Source organism: Pongo pygmaeus, chromosome 2, assembly GCF_028885625.2.
Source record: "Pongo pygmaeus isolate AG05252 chromosome 2, NHGRI_mPonPyg2-v2.0_pri, whole genome shotgun sequence".
NCBI lineage: Eukaryota > Metazoa > Chordata > Mammalia > Primates > Hominidae > Pongo > Pongo pygmaeus.
In genome coordinates this window covers 120,759,202-120,780,045 of record NC_085930.1, presented here as the reverse complement: position 1 = coordinate 120,780,045, position 20,844 = coordinate 120,759,202, and the positions used below count along the sequence as shown (strand labels likewise).

The window sequence follows — 20,844 nt, the reverse complement described above, 5'->3', positions numbered from 1 at the left end:
GGAAAAAAGGAAATAGGTACGTGATAGACTCTGAAGGGAGATAGCCTATCATAGGAAAAATATTAATCTTATTGCTAAAGTTCTGTATCAATGTTAAATTTACTGTGGTTATGAGAGAGTATACATCTCCATATTGTTATGAAACATATAACGAAGTATTTAAAGGTAAAGGCCATGATGTATGCAATTCTCCAATGATTTAGAAAACACACACACACAGAGAGAGAGAGAGAGAAGAAACAAGCCTATGCACAAGTGATGAAGCAAGTAGAGTAAAATGTTGACACAGATGAGTCCGGGTGGAGAATATACAAATGCTCTTTTTTTTTTTTGAGATGAAGTCTTGCTCTTGTTGCCCAGGCTGGAGTGCAATGGCATGATCTCGGCTCACCGCAACCTCTGCCTCCCAGGTTAAAGTGATTCTCCTGCTTCAGCCTCCCGAGTAGCTGGGACTACAAGCATGCACCACCACACCTGGCTAATTTTGTATTTTTAGTAGAGATGGGGTTTCTCCATGTTGGTCAGGCTGGTCTCGAACTCCTGATCTCAGGTGATCCGCCCGCCTCAGCCTCCCAAAGTGCTGGGATTACAGGCGTGAGCCAGCACGCCTGGCCACAAATCCTCTTTTTTTAAACTACTTTTATTCTTGTAACTTTTCTGAAAGTCTGAAACTATTTTTAAAAATAAATTCTTATTAAATGTTAAATATTATATCTGGACATATACACATGTACACACATGTATGTGCATGTATGTATACAATTATGGAGTAAGAAGATCTGGGAGAAAGTCCCACGTCTTAGAAATGTCTGTAGCCATCTGTGGCTTTTCAAGTAGAGTGTACTGTGAACTCTCAAGATTCTTCTATTTCTTTCTTTCCTTCTTTTTTTTTTTTGGTTTCCCTTTCTAAAAGTCACAATGCTGGCAGCATCGCCTCTTTGTGGCCCAGAGCAGCTGCTGCCATCACGCTGGCTGTGGCGGAAGGAGGTCGTGGGCAGTGGCGGTGGGAGCAGCTGCAGGGCCAGTAGTGGCGGCGGAGAGGACCCCTGTGCCCCATGTCCCCGAGGCAGCTGACTGTGCTGTCCCCAGCCTCACAGGGCCAGGCAGGACCCACTCCCAGGCCCGGAGCCTCTGCCGCTGCTGACCCTGGCTCCGCGTTGCTGCTCTTGCCTGCTGCTGCTGTGGAAAGGGTACAGCAGGAAGGAGGTAGACAGTCCCTGAAGCCTGCCACGATGGGACTGGGCCGAGTCACCCGCTGATGGGGGAGCAGCGTGGTTGGGCACGGAGGGGCGGACAGAGAAGGGCCCCGAGGTAGAGCTGTGCCCGGGGCAGTGTCACGATCCATGGAGCCAAGCAGGAGCTGGGGGTGGCTGCAGCTACCAAGCTGCAGCTGCAGACGGAAACACCTCTGCACTCTTGGGGACCCAGGAAGGCCCCCATCCCCCAAAAGGCTAAGAGGTGTCTGCTCCCGCTGCCTAGCCTCTCTCTTCTCCCAGCGCTACTCCGATCTCGGAGCAAGGATGGGGCTGAGCCCACGTGCTGTCGCATGCTGGCTGGGTGTGCAAACGTTCAGGGTCGCACTGACATGCCAGCCCCCTGCCACCTCAGCCCCCTCTGGACTCTGGGCACCGATGAGCACAGGAGGGAGGCCGAGGGGGCGCTGAGGGCAGCTCAGCACTGGCCTGTAGGCGTCCCTTGGCACAAACAGCCTGGGCGCCATGAATGGTGGCAGGAGGTAGACAGGCTCCTGGGTGGAAGGGGGCGAGTCCCTGGTGAAGCCCCACCTCCAAGCTGGGGAGGGCCCGAAGCCTGGGGTTCGGGCCACTAGTCTCATGGACCAGAGGGGTAACTTGTGGTGCTTTTCCCTGGGCCTGCCAATGGCCGCCATGGTCCAAGCAGCACTTCCTTCCCGCTGAAGCCCATAACAACTGCGGGCTCAGCAAGACTAGAAGATGGAGAGACAAGGGGAGACAATCAGCTGCAGAGAGAAGCTATCCTCTCTGCTGAGAGGATGGAGAGAGGATGGGATAATCTACCCACAGAGAGGCACTACCCTCTCTGCTGAGAGCTGAACACTCCTTGGGACACCCTGGCTATGGAGAGGAGCTACCCACTGTGGGTCTCCTCTGAGCTGTTCTATCACTCAATAAAGCTACTCTTCATCTTGCTCACCCTCCACTTGTCTGTGTACCTCATTCTTCCTGGATGTAGGACAAGAACTCAAGATCCGCTGAATGGTGAGGCTAAAAGAGCTGTAACACAAATAGGGCTGAAACATGCCCCTTGCTCACCACGTTGTGGGGGAAAAGAAGGAGAGAAGAGCTATGGTCCTTTGGGGACCCCAGACCTGGGAGCTACCCGAGCTGGGGCTGTGACTCCCTCTTTGGGGCCCTGTGGTTCCTGGCATCTCCAAGCTTCCGGGCACTACTGTATACCCTGATGCCAGCCAGAGAAGCTGTCTGCAGTGCGCCTGGTCCAGCTGCAGCCTTGCAGAGAGCTGGCGCCTGTGCGGGCACCTGGAGCTGCTCACCCTGCAGCAGCAGCAGCCAGCGTGTCTGACCGTGCACAGTGGCTCGACCCCACACTTGCTCACACACACCTTGCCGCTCCATGCCTGACTTGCCCTTGGCAGGTATGGGATCCAGGCAGGAAGCATGAGCCGAGTGCAGCCTGCCAGGCCGAGTGGGCAGAACAAGCCCAGTGGGCCCGAGCAAAACTTGGGCAAAGGCGCCACAGGCCACAGAGGTTTCCAGCCAGAAAAGTGACACCCCAAAGATCCTGTAACAATAATAAAAACTAATAATTTTTAAAAGGAGGAGGTGGCTCACGCCTGTATTCCCAACACTTTGGGAGGTTGAGGCAGGCAGATCACTTGAGGTCAGGAGTTCGAGACCAGCCTGGCCAACATGGTGAAACGCCATCTCTACTAAAAATACAAAATTAGCCAGGCATGGTGGCACATGCCTGTAGTCTCAGCTACTTGGGACACTGAGACATGAAAATCACTTGAACCTGGGAGGCGGAGGTTGCAGTGAGCTGAGATTGCACCACTGCACTCCAGCCTGGGTGACACAGTGAGATTCTATCTCAAAAAATAAAATATAACATAAAATAAAATAAAATAAATAAAAAGAGGAGGACAAAAGACTGTTATAGTGAAAAGCAACAGTCCCCTGCCTCACTTTTCTCTTAGTTCTGTCTTTCAGAGGAAGCCATTTAAAAATTATCATTTTTTATTATTTTATTTTGAGATAGGCTGTTGCCCAGGCTGGAGTACAGTGGCAAAATCACGGCTCACTGCAGCCTCAACCTCCTGAGTTCCAGCGATCCTCCTGTCTCAGCCTCCTGAGTAGCTGGGACTATAGGCATGCACCACCATGACCTGCTAATTTTTACTTTTATTTTTGTAGAAATGGGGTCTCACTACGTTGCCTAGCCTGGTCTCGAACTCCTGAACTCAAGCGATCCTCCCACCTTGGCCTACTAAAGTGCTGGAATTACAGGTGTGAGCCACCACGCCCAGCACATTTTAAGATTATTTAATTGTTCCTATTTTTGCTTCTTCTGGTCTCTAAGTAACATATGTGTACTGCTTTTTCTTATCATTGATTTCTTTAAGACATAAGAATACAGCCCAGAAGATAAAGAAAGTTTATCTTCCTTTCTTGCTGTTATGGTTATATCACCATTTTTAGCTTCTCTCCTAGTTATCTTTGTACCTTTAAAATAATATCCTTATATCTTTATTTATTATTTCCATCAATTAGCATATTACCCTATGTCGCCTCTTTTTTTGTTTTGTTTTGTTTTTTTGAGATGGAGTCTCGCTCTGTCACCCAGGCTGGAATGCAGTGGCGTGATCTCCACTCCCTACAACCTCCACCTCCCGGGTTCAAGTGATTCTCATGCCTCAGCCTCTTGAATAGCTGGGATTACAGGTGCATGCCACCATGCCCGGCTAATTTTTGTATTTTTGGTAGAGACAGGGTTTTGCCATGTTGGCCAGGTTGGTCTCGAACTCCTGGCCTCAACTGATCTGCCCACCTTGGCCTCCCAAAGTGCTGGAATTATAGGCATGAGCCACAATGCTTGGTCATCTGTCACCTCTTTATTCTCAATGTCCTAAAATTTCCTAGTGATACATCTGATTATGTATCTTCTTTGCATTCATTATGTTCGACAACTCAGAGATCCCTTTCAATTTTGAAAAACTTCTGTATTACTTCTTTGACATTTTTTTCTCCAATTTTTTCCTTCTTATTGGTACCAAGTTGGACATCCTAGATTGTTCCTCATTATCTCTTATCTTTTCTGATTTCCATCTCTGTGTTCTCGTTCTAGTTTCTAGGAGATTCTTCTTAATATCCAAGAACTCCTGTTCTCTAGTAGCTTCTTTTTCAAAGTATCCCATTCTTACCTATGGATGTAATATACCTCTGAAAGATAAACTTGATGGATTTTGTTTTTTTTTTACTTAAGATCTCTCCTGTCCCCTGAATCCTTTGTTGCCTTTACAGTCACTTTTCTGTTTATTTCATCTTGGTCTTTCTCTTTCCTGTTGCAGGTTTTATGGTTGCCCTCAGTGTCTGGCCATGCTTGGTTGTTCATTCCTATTTAATGGTAATGCAAATGAATGCCCTGCATAATCGTCCTCGTCCTCTCTCTAACAGTCCTGCTCTGTGTACACGAGCAGGGCTTGTCCTCTGGGTTTTTGTTTTTGTTTTTTGAGACGGAGTTTTGCTCTTGTCGCCCAGGCTGGAGTACAGTAGAATGATCTCAGCTCACCGCAACCTCCGTCTCCCGAGTTCAAGTGATTCTCCTGCCTCAGCTTCCTGAGTAGTTGGGAATACAGATGCCCACCACCACACCCAGCTAATTTTTTTGTATTTTTAGTAGAGACGGGGTTTCACCATGTTGGCCAGGCTGGTCTTGAAATCCTGACCTCAGGTGATCCGCCTGCCTCAGCCTCCCAAAGTGCTGGGATTACAGGCACGAGCCACTGTGCCCAGCTCTGGGGGTTTTGTTTTAGGGTGCTTTGACAGAATCAGATGTAATGTGGAGGATCTTTAATCTGTTTACTTTTTTAAATGTTTTAAGGAAAACCCTCTCTGATTTTCTGACTGGTAGAAAGATGCCTCCCTGATGGACGGTCTGTGTTTGAGACTGAGGTGAAGAAGCGGAGGACCTAACAGAAAATATATAAGGTTTAATTACCCTTCTCACTGTCAGCTCCATGTCATTCCTATCCTTTGCCACTCATGTATTTCCAGGACCTGGGTCTCCATGGTTCTTTGAGACCAGTCTACTACCTGCTCTCTGTTTCTGTAACTCTATTCCACACTCACTAGGGACTGAGATTTCCTTATTCTACATCCTCAGCCACCACAGATCTTTCAAAATCTGTCATGCACGAACAACTCCCCTTTTACTGTCTCCAGTTTTAAAAAGATTCCCATTTTTTGAAAGAAGTAACATTTTGGAAGGGAGAAGAGATAAGAAGGTGGTCAGTCGGCCATCTTGCTCTGGAAAGTGCTTTGTACCCACAATATGAATCTATATCTCTGTGAAAGTTTTAAAACATAATATTAAAAGAAATAAATGTGAGATCAAAGAGTTACTATTTATCTTGGAAAGTTAAATATGTTGTAAGATCTCTTTCCCCACTTTCCCTGAAGTCTAGACCACACTCCTCCACTAGCCATTTACCCATCCCTTCCTCTTTCACTCCCCATTCTGGCCAATAAAAGCAGAAAACACAAATTCACAAAGAGGGACCTGAGAGCAGTATGATCTGTTTCCTGAGGTTCCCTACTTACCTGCACATAGTAGTGACCATGTCATATATCTCTTAAAGTTCAAGGCAGATTCCAATTTAACTAGGACTGCAATGTTTTCTACCACACTGGAAGAAAAAGTCATTGTATGGACATACTTGCTCAACCTACACTCAGCTCACTTTGATGCAGTGCTTAGGTGCCTGTACTGTCATCTCATGTACTACTTCCAAAGGCTCTCATACCTAGTTATTGTATTTCCTCTTTAGAGATACGACTGAGAAACTGGCTCGAGATTATAAAGGGAACAAGGCAGGGAGCTGGTACTGTGGCTCCAAGTCTAGCGCTGTTCCCACTGCTCTGCCCTGCCTCCTTATTGTTGTAACAATAGAATAGAAAGTATTAGGCCCAGCGTGGTGGCTCACGCCTGTAATCCCAGCACTTTGGGAGGCTGAGGTGGGTGGATCAACTGAGGTCAGGAGTTCAAGACTAGCCTGGCCAACATGGCAGAACCCCGTCTCTACTAAAAATACAAACAAATTAGCCAAGCATGGTGGCGTGCTCCTGTAGTTCCAGCCACTCAGGAGGCTGAGGCAGGAGAATCGCTTGAACCCAGGAGGTGCAGGTTGCAGTGAGCTGAGATCGTGCTACTGCACTCCAGCCTGGGTGACAGAGCAAGACTTCGTCTCAAAAAAAGAAAAAAAAAGGAAGTTTATTCACCCACAATTCCAAAAACAAAACAAAACAACCCCCAAAGCCAGCACAAAACCTTTTCTCTTCTGGTGTCCCTCCTAGATCCTCCCCTTATGTATACATATAACATAAACTTCAGAGATAATTTTGTAATTTGCTACTGCTACTTACTAGAAGTACTTTTGACATGGTTATATATTGAAAACAATTTTACTGATTGCATATTATAGCGTTTTGTGTGGATATGACAGAATTTACATAATCCTCCTTCCTACGTTAGGGGTTGAATTTTTCCAATTTTGATATCATAAATATCAAAATTTATAAGTTGCAACAAACAACTTCATGTCTATAGCATTATCCTTCTTTTAAATTTTTATTTTTTAAAAGTAACGCTCTGAGTGTGGGGTGACTAGGTCAAAGGATATGAGTATTTTATAAGACTTAAAATAGTGTATACCCACATTTTCACCAAGTATCCATACTTGTTTATGTCATTTACTCAAATTTTTTTTTTTTTTTTTTTTTTTTTTGATATGGAGTTTCGCTCTTGTTGCCCAGGCTGGAGTGCAATGGCACAATCTCGGCTCACTGCAACCTCCACCTCCCAGGTTCCAGCAATTCTCTTGCCTCAGCCTCCCGAGTAGCTGGGATTACAGGCATGCGCCACCACGCCTGGCTAATTTTTTGTATTTTTAGTAGAAACGGGTTTTCTCCATGTTGGTCAGGCTGGTCTCGAACTCCCGACCTCAGGTGATCTGCCCGCCTCAGCCTAACTGCTGGGATTACAGGCTTGAGCCACCGCACCTGGTTGTCATTTACCCAATTTTCTATGTAGATCTTGATATTCTGATCAGTGATATTAGCTCATTATAATACAGATATTAAGCTTTCATCTGTCTATCCCATTTACTACAATTTTCTAACTTTTCATTTTAATATTGGTGATTTTCATTGATACTAGTTGGATTATCATATAGCAAAATCCTCATCTTTACCTTAGCTAATTAATGTTTCAGAAAAGAAATAAACAAATATACCAAAATGCTATACTTCTAAACCATTATTTTTCCATAATAATTTGTGCTTTAATCAGAGCAATCAGAAATGTTGCTTCTCATACTTAACTGGACAAATTCAACACAGGAAGCTGCTGTTTTCCCTGTGGAATCCACTAGATTCAATGGTGACCAGCTTTTCCTTCACCAAGACCTCTAATGTTTTCATACATTCATCCAACAAACTCTTATTAAGAAAGTACTTTGTGTCAGGTCCTACGCTTTGTACTAGACTTATAAACAGCTCCTATTCCAGAGAGTGAGAAATGTGTATAAATCAGTTATATTAACACACCACGAAAAGTAGTATTTTCAATAGTAAAGACATGGAATCAACCTAAATGACAATCAATGGTAGACTGGATAAAGAAAATGTGGCATATATACACCATGGAATACTATGCAGCCATAAAAAAGAAACAAGATCATGTCCTTTGCAACAACATGGATGGAGCCGGAGGCCATTATCCTAAGCAAACTAATGCAGGAACAGAAAACCAAATACTGCACATTCTCACTTATTTATAAGTGGGAGCTAAATGATGAGAACACACGGACACAAAAAGGGGAACAGACATCAGGGCCTACTTGAGGGTGGTAGGTAGGAGGAGGCAGAGGATCAAAGAATGACCTATCAGGTACTATGCTTATTACCTGGGTGACAAAATAATCTGTATACCAAACCCCTGTGACACACAGTTTACCTACACAACAATCTTGCACATGTACCCATGAACCTAAAAGAAAATTTAAGAAAAAAAAAAAAAAAAAGAAAAGTAATGTTTAAAAGATTTCTACAACATAAGTGATAGAAAACAAAATGTGACTAACTTGGCTGACAAGTGGGTCAAAGAAGACTCTGCAGATACGGTAACTGAGGTGTGTCTTCATTTCCAGGTGAATAAAGGCAGAGGGTGCAGAGACCAGGAGGTATAAACAGTGCTGTTTCGTTCATGGAACTGTATATAGCGCCAACTTAAGGCCAGGGAATCACATCTAAGAAGGGAGAATTGAAAGATGAGGCTGGAAAAATATAGGGGCCAAGTCATGGAAGGTATCCTGACCACATCAGTGTTTTAGATGCTACACTTGATCTTAGCCAAAAGACTGAGAAGCAATCACATCAGTGTTTCAGAGAAATCACTCTGGAAGAGGGACTAGAAAAGCCAACTCTACAGGAAACGAAAAGACCAGTACTACAAGAGAGCAGGTGACACTTTAAAAGACTATTTAACGGTTGCTAAGTAATATTCCCTTTCTCATCTGTAATCATCAGACATAAAACACTGGTTTTCACCAGCACTATACATCAGCAAGAGACAGCTGTGTCTGCATATCAAGCCAATGTCATTCCAGTCATAAACAGAGCAGGATGATTAATCAGCCAGTGTAGACAAATCCTGGATCAAATTTCAAACTTCATTAAGCTTTTGAAGTACAGAAAAAATCACTGTGGCTGTTCTCCCATCCCCCCTTCATCACTCAGCCCAGTTACTACCTTTGGGAATCCCAGAATCCACTCCAATTATCAAGGTCCTCACTACCACTTGATTAATTTCTACAGTGACCCATTTCCAAAAAATCAGCGGAACTCTTACATTGATGGAATCCCTATAAAGAACAGAAATAAAACTCTTAAAATGGGTCTTAAGTTGATTTGACAGCATACAAAAATAAACTCACCACTGCCCCTCTCAGGAATCAGTAGGGAAGAGGAGGTCGCTGCCCTATATTTTTATGGTTCATCCTCGAGGTCAAAGTGTTAACCATGTTTGGTTGAGTTTTACCCACACCAAAGCAAATACCTTTTAAAATGCAAATGTCATGAGCTTTGCCATGCCTTGAAGATTCATATGAAGAGAGCCGCCTGGGGGCCTTCACCACTGAGCACAGGCTTATGCAGCCTGCTGGGAGATTATCCCCAGGAGTCCATGTCAGTGAAATCTATTGCCCATCACCACCTAATGTGTTCTTGAAATGGATTAAAGAGGAGACATATTCCACTTTTTGAGTCTTTGATGAAGGAAGGAGGCAGGTAGAGCTATATATAGGGGATATTTACCATCCAATTTCCTTTACTTGATGCAAGCAAATATTTTGAAGATCATTTAACAAATCAGCTAATGGAATGTCTACAAAGTCTCATAAGAAAGAGCCCACTGGCGCACAGGGTGCGTTGGCTCACACCTGTAATCCCAGCACTTTGGGAGGCCAAGGCGGGTGGATCACCTGAGGTCAGGAGTTTGAGACCAGCCTGGCCAACATGGCGAAACTCCGTCTCTACTAAAAATACAAAAATCAGCCATGTGCATTGGTGTGCGCTTGTAATCCCAGCTACTCGGGAGGCTGAGGCAAGAGAATCACTTGAACCAGGGAGGTAGAAGTTGCCTGGGTGACACAGCAAGGCTCTGTCTCAAAAAAAAAAAAAAAAAAAAAAAATATATATATATAGATAGATATATATAGATATCTCCACTGAATCTTGTAGTTAATTTTTCTTTCAAACCACAAATATCAAAAAAAGAGGGAAAATATGACATGTTAAGCTGCAATCTATCATAAGCTATTGAATTACATTCATTTCTTTTTTTGCTTTGTTTTGTTTTTGAGACAGAGTTTTGCTCTTGTCACCCAGGCTGGAGTACAGTGGCGTGATCTCAGCTCACTGCAACCTCTGCCTTCTGGGTTCAAGCGATTCTCCTGCCTCAGCCACCAGAGTAGCTGGGATTACAGGCGTGCGCCATCATGCCTGCCTAATTTTTTTATTTTTAGTAGAGATGGAGTTTCACCATGTTGGCCAGGCTGGTCTCGAACTCCCGACCTCAGGTGATCCACTCACCTCGGCCTCCCAAAGTGCTGGGATTACACGCATGAGCCACCGAGCCTGGCAATTTCTAAAGACTCTGTCTCCTTTGTGGGTTCTCTTACTCTGCCCAGTCGTTAAAGCTTGGGATCCCCTGGGTTTGTCTTTTGCTTGGCCCATCGCCCTCCTCAGTCAGCTCCCCATGTGCAGTCTCAACCTCTCCCTGGACTTTGGCTTCTATTTGCACTGATGGCCCCAGAATCTGCGCCAGCCTTTCAGACTTCTCCCTGGAGTGTCTTACTATTAAGTGTTGGTGCTTATGGAGAAATCTCTCTACCTGGATGTTCCCGGAAATACTGAGCTGAACAAGCCCAGAATTGAACGTGCTTCCCCTGTCCCTGCCAGGGCCTCCTCTGCAATCCTCTATCTCAGGTGCTGATCCCAGTACCCACCTAGTTATCTAACTAAGGTTTCAACCTGGACAAATCAACAACTCCTCATTCTTTCTCACATCTGTGTTCAGTCAATCACCAAATCCTATCAATTTTACCTCCTGAACACTTTTCTTTCCTAATTTAAATTTTTAAATTTTCTTGTGGAGATAGTCTCACTATGTTGCCCAATCTGGCCTTGATTTCCTGGCCTCTAGTGAACCTCCCACCTTGGCCTCCCAAAGTGCTGGGATTACAGGCAAGAGCCACTGTGCCCAGCCCTAAATGTTTTTCAAATTGATTGCTTCCTCTCCACTCCCTGATGCCCCTGCCATCATCTCATTCCTAGGCTACCGTGGCAGCTGCATCCAGAAGTGCCCCAAGGGAGGAATCCCACCAGCATGTTCATAGTGTCATGTTTTTGTAAAACTTGCAAAAGTAATATAATTTGACCACAACAAGCTAAGATCCTTGTCTCTTTCTGTTCCAGCTTCCCTGTGTCAAATGTCCTCTTCCTTTGGGAGGTTTTACAGGTTGCTATAGGCATTTTGGGGACCCAACTAAAAATCAGTTAAAGTAGGGATTTACTTTACATGGGTACAGTAGGATATACTGATATGATTCCTGGTTACTTCCATGAGTAGGTAAGTTATGATTAATGGATCATCCCTCCACCCAGTGTGCTGACTCACTTAGCATCATAGTGCAATACAATCATGCCTGAAGGCACCCAGCCCCAGAAGTACATGGGTTGTGGAGAAGCAAGGTTTGAAATGTATGGGGCCAGAACCTGTCTGTGAAAATTTCTTCCAAAAATTACAGCTCATATATGAACAAACTGGAGAGATAGTTCCCCAATTTTGATTACAATCTTAAACATTTATATAATATTATCAGTAACAAAATGTGAAGCTTTTCTGTTTTGCTAAACTATCAATACTAAACAAATTTCAATCAGCCAGGCTAAAAAGAAAGATTTCTATTCTCTCTAGAGGAAAAGATTACAAACATTGTGGCCATCTGAACAGGCAAACATTGTTGCTAAAAAAGGTGATAAAGAGGCTAAGCGGGGTGGCTCACGTCTGCAATCCCAACACTTTGGGAGGCCCAGGCAGGTGGATCACTTGAGGTCAAGAGTTCGAGACCAGCCTGGTCAACATGGTGAAACCCCGTCTCTACTAAAAATACAAAATTAGCTAGGTGTGGTGGCGCACACCTGTAATCCCAGTCACTCAGGAGGCTGAGGCAGGAGAATCACTTGAACCTGGGAGGCAGAGGTTGCAGTGAGCCAAGATTGTACCACTGCACTCCAGCCTGGGTGACAGAGCGAGACTGTCTCAAAAAAAAAAAAAAAAAAAAAAAAAAAAGATGGTAAGGAACGGGGAGGCACCACCAGGAGCTGCCACATCCCTAGAGCAGTCACGCTGCAATCATGGTGTCAGTAATTAACACTGTGGATACCTCCCATAAGGATATGATTCATGATGCCCAGATGGACTACTATGGCACCCGCCTGGCAACCTGCTCATCAGAAAAATCCATCAAAATCTTCAAAGTGCACAACAGAGGGCAGATCCTCATTGCCAACCTCAGAAGTCATGAGAGTCCTATGTGGCAAGTGGCCTGGGCTCATCCCACATATGGCAATACCTGGCATTGTGCTCCTATGATTGGAAAGTCATTATCTGGAAAGACGAAAACGGCACCTGGGAGAAGACCCATGACCCCTCAGGATATGACTCCTGAGTGAACTCTGTGTGCTAGGCCCCCCATGACTACGGCCTGATCCTGGCCTGTGGGAGCTCAGGTGGGGCCATCTTCCTGCTGACTTATATAGGGGAAGGCCAATGGGAAGTGAAGAAGATCAACAACGCTCACACCATTGGCTGCAATGCTGTCAGCTAGGCTCCTGCTGTTGTACCTGGAAGCCTCATAGACCAGCTGTTCAGGCAGAAACCCAATTACGTCAAGAAGTTTGCATCAGGTGGCTGTGACAAGCTCTTCAAGGATGGCCAGTGGAAGGAGAAGCAGAAGCTGGAAGCACAGTGACTGGGTTTGAGATGTGGCCTGGACCCCCTCCATCAGCCTGCCCACCGGCACAATCGCCAGCTACTCCTGGGATGGTCGTGTGTTCATTTGGACCTGTGATGATGCCTTGGGAAATACATGGTCTCCCAAATTGCTGCACAAGTTCAATGATGTCATGTAGCATGCGGGCAGGTCCATCACAGCCAACATATTGGCCATCTCTGGTGGAGACAATAAGGTGACCCTGAGGAAGCAGTCGGTTGACGGGCAGTGGGTGTGTATCAGTGATGTCAACAAGGGCCAGGGCTCTGTGTCAGCTTCAGTCATAGAGGGCCAGCAGAACGAGCAGTGACAAGACAGGCAGAGCCTCCCACCTGCCAGCTCCAGGACTGCCCCTTCCTGGGCCAACTCACCAAGCAAATGTGAGGAGCTCCCAACTCCAACAAGATTCTTTTCCTAGGGGTAGTTACAAATGCAACCACAGATTGATCATCTAATCTGCCTTAACATGATCAGAGATGGTTTATAATCTACTGTCCAGCTGAAAGCATTCATGTTATGAGGCAGAAACTACAAATGATGTTCAAATCTATTATTTTAAAATATTTTTAGCCATTTTTATGTAACTTTGGGTTCAGGCATTATTTGGGAGGTTTTGTTTCCAAAGTCACTAAATAAAGTCATATTGCTTATTAAAAAAAAAAAAAAAAAACAAAAGTTAAGGAATGAAGAATGGTAGAGGTTTCAAGCAGTTAATAAAACCAAATGACGTTTTTAAAAAAATGTTGTAGGCTGGGCGCAGTTGCCCATGTTTGTAATGCCAGCACTCTGGGAGGCCAAGGTGGGAGGACTGCTTGAGGTCAGGAGTTCAAGAGCAGCCCGGGCAACATAGGGAGACTCCATTGCTACAAAAAAATTAAAAATCAGCCAGGTGTGGTGGCGCACACCTGTAGTCCTAACTGCTCAGGAGGCTGAGGCAGGAAGACCGCTTGAGTCCAGGGGTTTGAAGCTGCAGTGAGCTATGATTGCACCACTGCACTCCACCCTGGGCAACAGAACAAGACACTGCCTCAAAAAAAAAGGTGATATTTGTGATTATTTTAATTAATCTTTTTGTTATGGACTGAACATTTGTGTCCTCCCAAAACTCATATGTTGAAATTCTAACTCTTAAGGTGATGGTATTATGTGGTAAGGACTTTGAGATGGGGTTAGTGCCTTAAATGAGATCCCAGAGAGCTCTTTAGCCCCCTTTTTGTAATTAAAGATACAATTAGAAGTCAGTGCTCTGCAGTGTGGAAGAGGGCCCTCACCAGAACCTAACCATGCTGGCATTTTCACCCTCAGAACCGTAAGTACCACCCAATCTATGGTACTTTGTTATTGCAGCTCAAACTGACTAAGACACTTGGAATTTGTAATGATTTCTTGATTCATTCTAACTACACATTCCTTTTTGTTGCCTCATCCAATAGCCATTTTGAAATGCATAGCCGATTATATCATTTTCTTCTTTAAACTACTTCAAAGGCGCCATTACCTATAATTCAAGCTCCTTAACTTGGTGTATTCAACAGCATTCATTTTCTGGGTGAAGTAGGAGACAGTGTCACCTGTACATTAGGATAAAGTGTAAGGGTGATGGTTTATACTAGACAGTGAGAAGAAGAAATGACAAAGGGCAAAAAGAGAACTAGAGATCATGAAAGATCCAAATCAGACTGGAAGTAAGATCCCTTCCCAGCCAGTCAATACTGAAGTTTAAAATTCTTCTGCCTGGCTCTGGTTCCAGAGTGTGACAGTCAGAATGGTCCCAGCAGTGGTTCACAGAGCAGGGCCTCTTAAACAGCCGCATACAGAGGGATTGAGGGTGATGGTGTAAGATTATCCCAGCCATCGATCAGAAGAGCAAGGGAAGATCAAGAAAAGTGTGTGGAGTTTCAGGGATAGCAGATGGTAGGAAGAAGTAGCTAGAAGTATGAGAGAATAAAAATGTGCTGTTATGATGAGGCCAAAAGTAAAGTGATATTTTATGCAATAAAGCTTATGTAAATATCTGTTTTAAAACTTGATTTGATTTTTTCCACATTAGGAAAGTTCACTATTTCAGAAAGAAAATAATTCTAAAAATAAGCCTACCAGCAGCTCCACTTCTAGGTATGTCCCTAGAGGAATGACAAGCAGAGACTTATCCATATTGATACTTGTACTCTGATGTTCAATGCAGCATTATTCAAATAGCCAAAAGATGGAAACAACTGAAATGGTCATCACCAGATGAATAAAATGAATAGATAATGAAAATATCATATATGCATACAGTGGAATATTAAGCCATAAAAAGGAATGAAATTCTGACACATTACAACACGAACCTTGAAAACATTGTGCTAAGTGAAATAAGCCAGATACAAAAGGACCAATATTTTATGATGCCACTTATATGAAATACCTAGAATAGGCAAATTCATAGAGACAGAAAGTAGACTAGGAGCTACTAGAAGCTGAGGAGAGAGTGACTGGGGAGCTATTGCTTCATGGTTACAGAGTTTCTGTCTGGAAGGAAGAAAAAGTTTTGAAAATAGATAATGGTGATGGCTGTATAACATTGTGACTATAACTAATGGCATTGAATTTACATTTAAATATGGTTAAAATGGCAAATTTTGTTTTATATATATTTTACCACAATTTAATTTTTTTTTTTTTTTTTGAGACAATCTCGCTCTGTCACCCAGGCTGGAGTACAGTGGTGTGATCTCGGGTCACTGCAACCTCTGACTCCCACATTCAAGTGATTCTCCTGCCCCAGTCTCCCGAGTAGCTGGAATTACAGGTGTGCGCTACCATGCCAGGGTAATTTTTGTATTTTTAGTGGAGACAGGATTTCACCATGTTGGCCAGGCTGGTCTCAAACTCCTGACCTTAGGTGATCTGCCTGCCTCGGCCTCCCAAAGTGCTGGGATTACAGGCATGAGCCATCACGCCTGGCCTGAAAAATTAATAATATACCAGAAAACACTGAATGGTGTACTTTGAATGGGAGAAATGTATGTGAATTATACCTCAACAAATCTGTTTAGAAAATAAATAAATCTGAAGTGGATTGTGAAATGAAGCAACAGTCTATAAAAAAAACAAGTCCACAGGCATTATAATCAAATAAAGTAAATCAGTAGTCCTGGCTGATAGAAGACACTCAAACTAAACATGGAACAGTAACTCTTATCTAGAAAAAACTACAGTGCTCACGTCACACTCTCTGTAACAGGATACCCTTTGGGTCTGGACACCACATAAAAACTAATAGAATGGCAGAGTAATACTTCCTCCTTGATTTTCTTGGGAGCAATTGAGCAATGGTGATTACCGCAGCTACTAAAAGGAACTGTCAACAGAGGCTTTGAGCATAAGTGGGCACAAGTTTCCAGAGGAATATTTAACTCGAGTTTGAAATTTTACAATGACATAAGTGAAGAAAAACAGTAATAAAAATAACTGCTATGTATTATTCTCTGAGAAGACATGCTAACTGTATTGCATAGATGCGGAAGGAGGGTACCTTGCCCACTGAGTACTGGAGTCAACACTCAAGTTTTGTTCTGTCTCTCTCTAAAGCTTCTCCAATTTGTGACTCTACCTCTCACACAATACTGGGCGACTCCTCAAAAAAAAAAAAATAAAGGCTCAGATTGGTGAGAGAGGTAACAAATTGCATATCTGCCATATCTTTAAAACTTGCTTAAAGGAGATTTCATTCTATTTGGAGAAACTCTGGAGTAAAAGGGATGCTTAAAGAGAAAAATTCAAATTTATCTCTTCTGTGAGCCCCTCCAACACAGGACCATGGTAGACTTATCACTCACCTCTAGCATTTAACACAGAAACTGTAAGACTGGTGTTGAATGTTTGTATAATGATTAAGTGGATGATCGACAGATCTCAGAAAAATAATTTGTGAAAGGTTTTCCCTGTGCTCTGAAGGTTAACACCTTTGTGGATAGCAAATTCTGGAGAATCTCTTAGGGAGTAAGTAAATCTCTGAAACTAGGTTTTTGTTGACAAATCTTCCTGTGGAAAACATCTAGAACAATTGTACAAGATGTTTTAAAATATCTGTTTGAAAGCATCAGAAAGCTACCAAAGCAGAAAGGAATTAAGTGGTTACAATTCCAAAAAAACGGAAAATGCCATGATGCAAGTCTGATATTTGTTACTAATTTTCCCATCAAGGTATTTGTCAATTCACAAGGGCCAACTGAGAGGCTAGAAGCCAAACACAACTTCTGGGAGTCTTCTAGGGCTGAGAAGATAAAAATTGGACTTCAGAGACCATAATGAAGAAAGAACCCTGGTAAATACTTCAAGCTCTCAGTTGAGACCCCTAAGAAAGTGAACCAGAAGCGGACCAACCCGCAAGAAGACAGAAGCCCACTTTCAAATTAGCTTAATCCCTGATTGCACGAAGATAATCTCTGTCTACTCTAACTGCCTGGTAGAAGTAAAAGTAAATCTCTTTTGGAAGAAAAAACATATATAACCCAAATTATCTCTTTCTTTTTTGTTTTATTGACCTCTAGATGAGAAAAAACCCAACATATAGGAGACAACACTATCTGATCAAAAACGAATAGAAAAAAAAGCCAGGGCCGGGCGTAGTGGCTCACACCTCTAAGCCCAGCACTTTGGGAGGCCGAAGTGGGCAGATCATGAGGTCAGGAGTTCGAGACCAGCCTGACCAACATGGTGAAACCCCATTTCTACTAAAAATACAAAAATTAGCCAGGCGTGGTGGCGCACACCTGTAATCCCAGCTACTCAGGAGGCTGAGGCAGGAGAATCGCTTAAACCCAGGAGGCGGAGGTTGCGGTGAGCTGAGATCACACCACTGCACTCCAGCCTGGGCAACAGAGCAAGACTCTGTCTCAAAAAAAAAAAAAGGAAAAAAAAGCCATTGAAACAGACCCACAAGACTTCATGGTATTGGAATAATCTGAAAAAAGCTTAAAATAACGGCAATAAACATACAACAAAACAAGATGAGGAATTTCAGCAGAGAACTGGAAACAATTTTTAAAATCTAATGGAAGCTCTAGAACTGACAAATGCAATCATTGAAATTGAGTCTATAATATGGGTTTCACTCAGACAGTTGAAAAGAGGATTAATAAACTAGAAGACAGGTCGGAATAAAATCTAAACTAAAATATGTTGGGGGGAAGGATAGAAACAATGGAAGTACTTAGGAGATACCCAGAACACAGGAAAAAACGTCTAACACACATATCACTGGTGTTCTGAAAGGCAAGGTGGGAGAATGAAGTAAATGTAACATTGGATGAGATAATAGCCAAGAATGTTCTAAAATCCACAAAAGAAATAATGCCATAGATTTAGGAAGTTCAAACACCCTCAAGCAAGATATATATAAAGAAAACTATGCATAGGCATACCATAGGAAAGTTCCTAAAAATCAAAGATGAAAAGGAAATCTTAAAAGCACTAGAGAAGAAAAGACCTATACCATCAAAGGAAAACCAGTGACAGGTGATTTTTCGAAAGAAATGATGGAGGTCATACATACAAATATGGAATGGTATTTTGCAAATGCTGATTTTTAAAACTGCATAAACTGATAGAAATAAAAAATAGCGCTAGGAGTAGCTTAGACATAACATCTATCTAAGCCGTTCCTAGATCCTTTACCCTCGGAAACTGTGATATAATAAATATTTGTTATGTTGAGCTACTAGGTTTAGGGGTACTTTGTTACATGGCAATAGGTAGGGAGAAAACAAATCTTTGAAAATTCATATTCACAGTCAGCCCTCTGATATATTTGTAGCTAAAATTCACACTGCTTCTGTAGTACAAAAAAATCCCTCAATTTAAGATTTTAATTTAAGGTGTAATGTTCCCCGGTACCTGCCAGAAGCAAACGCTAATTCTCTCTGGAAGAACCCACGTTCACCCCAAATCTCAAATAATTCCTAAAGATAAAAGTTCCATGAGTGAGCCCAGGAGTTCAATACCAGCTTGGGCAACATAGTGAGACCATGGCTTACAAAAATAAATAAAAAATAAATTAGCTAGGCATGGTGGCACATGCCTGTAGTCCCAGCTCCTCAGGAGGCTGTGGCAGGAGAATCACTTGAGCCCGGGAGGTTGAGGTTGCAGTGAGCCATGACTGCACCACTGCACTCAGCCTGGGCGACACAGTGAAACCCTGTCTCTAAGAACAACGACAACAACAACAACAACAAAAACAACAACAAAAAGTTCCAAGAAATTAAGCTCAGTCAAAATCACAACACACACACAGAAACAAGACATCATGAACAAGAGGTCACAGAAACAACAAAAAGCAGAATGAGACACAGAAAGACTGCATACTGAAATGATCGAATAGAGATATACAACAGAAGTGTCTCTAGTATGTTTAAAGAAATAAAAGAAGAACATGTATACATAAGGAAAAAGCAAGAGAATTTAAAAATGGCTGAGTAAAATTCGAACTGCCAATGTGAACTTATAGAATGAAAAATATAATTTAATAATTCAATGGAAAGGTTTTAATCTTAGAATTTATAGCTGCTAAAGAGAAAGCAACAATTGAAGAACATATTTGAAGACAATCAGAATGCTGCACAGAGAAAAAGAGATTACGAGCCGTGGAGGCTAGAATCAGAAGGTCTAACAAATTATCTAATAGAAACAAATATTTGAAGACATAATGGCATAAACTTTTTAGGACTAGTGAAAAAAGATACCAAGCCACAAGTTCCAAACTACCAAGTGGGATAAATGAAAAGAAAGCCACACTTAGATTCATCACAGAGAAACTATACAGCATCAAATATAAAGAGAAAATCTCAGAAGCTGTCCAAGAGGAAAGACAGATTATCTTCAAGAGAGTGACAGAGTACAGTAAACTGACTTCTCAGCAGCAACAACAGAAGCCCGAAGTCAGCATGCTGAGAGAAAACTATCAGTCTAGAAAAACTACAATTTGAGGCCGGGCATGGTGGTTCACACCTGTAATCCCAGCACTTCGGGAGGCTGAGGCAGGTGGATCATCTGAGGTCAGAAGTTCAAGACCAGCCTGGTCAACATGGTGAAACCCCACCTCTACTAAAAATACAAAAATTAGCCAGGTGTGGTGATGCACGCCTGTAATCCCAGCTGCTTGGGAGGCTGAGGCAGGAGAATCGCTTGAAGCTGGGAGGCAGAGGTTGCAGTGAGCCAAGATCTCACCACTGCACTCATTCTGGGCAACAGAGTGAGACCCTGTCTTAAAAAAAAAAAAAAAAAGAAGAAGAAGAAGGAAAGAAAAACTGCATTTTGAAAATGAGGGTGAAAAAAATTATCAGACAAAGAAAAATTAATATAAGTTGCTTACTAAATGAAATTCTAAAGAATATACTTCAGGCAGAAGAAGCAATAAAAGATAAAGAAAAGTGTGGTCCTGGGACAAAGGTACCCGACCTTTGTCTCAAACTGTGCATTCATATATCCACTGCCTACTCTACATCTCCACTAGGACATATACTAGACAAGTCTAACTTTGCACAGCCAAAACTGAACTCCTGATCTTCCACCCCACATAAATGGTAACTCCATCCTTCAAGTTGCCATTTAAAACACTTTAGAGTTACCCGACTCTCCTTTCTTTCATACTCCCCATCTGAAAATTATATTAGCACTAGTTTCATAATATATTCTGAAACTGCCTAGTTCCTACTACCTTCATAAGCCACAATCACCTCTCACTGAGATGGCTGCAAAAACCTTCTAACTGGTCTTCCTACTCTACCCTTGCTGCACCTCCCAGGGTCTAATCTCAACACAGCAGCTGGAATCTGCTTTAACAACGGCTCTGCTCAACTCCTCAATGGATTCCCATTACATTCAGAGTAAAGGCCAAAGTCTTATGATGGCCTGTAATGCTCCATGTGATCAGTTCCCCATCTATCTCCCTGACCTCATCTCCTACTTCCTTTTTTTTTTTTTTTTTTTGAGACCGAGTCTCGCTCTGTCGCCCAGGCTGGAGCACAGTG

At 43.0% G+C, this 20,844-nt stretch overlaps 1 protein-coding gene and 1 pseudogene across 4 annotated transcripts in view; one reads left to right on the top strand and one right to left on the bottom strand.

The window, feature by feature from the left end:
• GLB1 (galactosidase beta 1) overlaps positions 1–20,844 on the bottom strand; it is a 108,478-nt gene that overhangs the window by 32,590 nt on the left and 55,044 nt on the right. The gene's annotated exons all lie outside the window — the stretch shown is intronic.
• LOC129034210 (protein SEC13 homolog) lies at positions 12,161–13,139 on the top strand (annotated as a pseudogene).